This window comes from Chelonoidis abingdonii, chromosome 2, assembly GCF_003597395.2.
Source record: "Chelonoidis abingdonii isolate Lonesome George chromosome 2, CheloAbing_2.0, whole genome shotgun sequence".
Taxonomy (NCBI): domain Eukaryota; kingdom Metazoa; phylum Chordata; order Testudines; family Testudinidae; genus Chelonoidis; species Chelonoidis abingdonii.
The window spans coordinates 279,491,585-279,494,479 of NC_133770.1; positions in this window are offsets into that span (position 1 = coordinate 279,491,585).

Here is a 2,895-nt window from a genome sequence, read left to right on the forward strand (position 1 = left end):
CATAAGTACGACATTGTTCAAAGGAACAGCTGGTACCTAGTCCAGAAGTGCAAGCGTCCCCTCCAAACAAAAAACTCTGTTAAATGTGTTAGTCATCAAGTCCCCCAGGTACTGATTCAAGGCTACAGTTCTGCCTATCCTTGCCCCGGCTAAAAAGATTAGCTGCAAGGTTTTTGGAAGAGAACAATTCCACGCACAAGCAAACATACAAATGTTTCTTTCTTGTCTTCTAATCTTCATGGTTATTGTATTTTTTTTAATCGCACATGGGCCAATTGCACTTTAGCAGCAACAATGAAGCATTAAGAACCATTTTCTGCAGCAGTGAATTTACAAAGCCAGCTTTTGACCTCGGGAGCCTGAACTACATCAACAGCATTAAGGGCGTCTTTACTGGAAATATTGTTGAATTCAGCTGACTGTTTCAACCAGAAAGGACATATTTAGTGATGGGCTCTTTTTAAAAGATATTCTGGGACAGCAGAAATTGAACTCCATCTATACCAGACTTTCAAAGCAAACTAAATACGAGTTAACTTCTTATTTCTGTGCTTCTAATTGTATTGCCCTTCCAATCCAACCAAAAGGAACCGCTCTGAAAAAATGCCTTAATTGACTTTGGGGATGTGCTTATTCAGTGGTTTTAAACTGACCTCATGCTAGTGACTTCATTGTACATTTTGAATCTATATCAAGGTGTTCTAGGATGTTACACTGACAATCAGTGTTTATCATATGTTTTTCCTTCAATCACTTCTATTGCTTTAATCTTTAATCTGTAGCAGGGCCAAACTCAGGCTGGATACAGGGAAATTTCCCAAGACCCTACCAAGCAGGGTAGTCTAAGCACCGATCCCTTTAATTTGTGGATTTGAGTTGTGGCAGGTAAATTCAGGGGCCAAAATAACTTAGTCCCCTGCATCCATGTGAGGGATTGAACCACTGGAGACGAGTCAAGCCAGGAGATGGGGATTCAGGTGCCAATGAAAGCTGGCTTTGGCTGCCCTCTATTGCCTCTTATTTGAATTCAACAGGCTACTGTGTGAAGCATAAGGCCATGTTTTGGGACAGCCTATGAAGCACAATGCAGGTGCGTGACAAATTCAAGCACAAGAGGCAGAAAATAGATGGAGGGCAGTGTGTGTGATAGGCCAAGCACTGAAAGTCACCCATAGTCTAGGTGGAAATCACAAAGACTAGGTTACTCTTTCAACCTAAAAAGGTGATGATCCTTTCAGAATAAAGCTAAGCAACAATGGTGCAGAAGCTCCTCCCCCTGCAGTTCTATCCTGCTGTGCTTGGTTTGTGGCTCCAGGACTGTCAGTCCATTATTTTTCACTAGCTCTAACTTCATATTTTTTTAAAAAAACAACTGTTTTATGGTGAATGACTCCATAAGCTTCCTCTCTCAGTGTCATTCATTTCAGCTATTCAAGAAAGTGGGCTTTCCAGAAAAGGCTGAATACAGGAAAACAAACATAACAGCATATGAAAGCAGCACAGGTGATCTAAGATTCTGATCCTGTAGCACTTATGCAGATAGGTAACTTTATTTATCCAAGTACTCCTACTGGAGCCAGTGAGACTACCCGTGCAAGTAAAATTCCACACATGCTTAAGTGTTTACGGTACTGACGCCTTTCAGTCACGAAATTTGGGTTCCATTCCCAGCTCTGACAGACTTCCTGTGTGACTGTGGTTATCACGTCACCACTACCTTTCTCTATATCAGCTTCCTGTTTGTAAAATGGCAAAGATTTCCCTGCCTCACAAGGTTTTGTGAGGAATGGGTTGCCTACTTTCTAATGGCAGAAAACCAAACACCCTTCCACGCTCTCTCTCCAACCCTCGCTCATTTTTACTGAGCTGGGGCAAGGGATTGGGGTGAAGGAGAGGGTGAAGGCTTCAGCTGGGGATACAGGCTCTGGGCTGGGGGTGTGGGCTGTGAGGTGGGGCCAGAAATGAGGGGTTCAGGGTGTGGGAGGGGGCTCCTGGCTGGGGCAGGGGGCTGGGGTGTGGGAAGGGGTATGAGCTTTGGGCTGGGGGTGTGGGCTCAGAGTTGGGGCCAGAAATGAGGGTCTCTGAACGTCCTTTACCTCAGGCAGCTCCCAGGAAACTGCCAGCATGTCCATCCGGCTCCTAGACAGATAGCTATCCAGGGGACTCTGTGCACTATCCCCACCCTCAGGCACCGCCCCTTCAGCTCCCATTGGCCATGGTTCCCAGCCAATGGGAGCTGTGGAACCAGTGCTTGGGGCGGAGGCAGTGCCCAAAGCCCCCAGAGCCACCCTCGAGCCAGTGGGACATGCCGGCTGCTTCCCAGGAGTCATGCAGAGCTGGGCAGGGAGGCTGCCTGCCCTGCTGCACTGCCATCTGGACTTTAACAGCCTGGTCAACAGTGCTGACTGGAGCTGCCAGGGTCCCTTTTTGACTGGGTTATGAGTTATGCAGGAACTCAAATAATTTGTTTCAGAGATCTTCTGAGGCGCAGAAGTGACATAATTGCTCTGTGACTGAGTAGTACAGCCCATTGTTATGTCTAGCCTCTGTTTTCTCCTTATTCAAGTAATGTCACACTCTGTACAAATGACATTATGGTTTCTATGTAATCGTATTTATTACCTGAAATATAATGATCAGGTTATTGTTTTAAAAGATTATATAACTCAATCTGTAAAAGCAGCAAAGAATCCTGTGGCACCTTATAGACTAACAGACATTTTGGAGCATGAGCTTTCGTGGTGAATACCACTTCGTCAGATGCATGTAGTGGAAATTTCCAGGGGCAGATATATATATGCAACCAAGCTAGAGATAACGAGTTAGTTCAATCAGGGAGGATGAGGCCCTGTTCTAGCAGTTGAGGTGTGAAAACCAAGGGAGGAGAAACTGGTT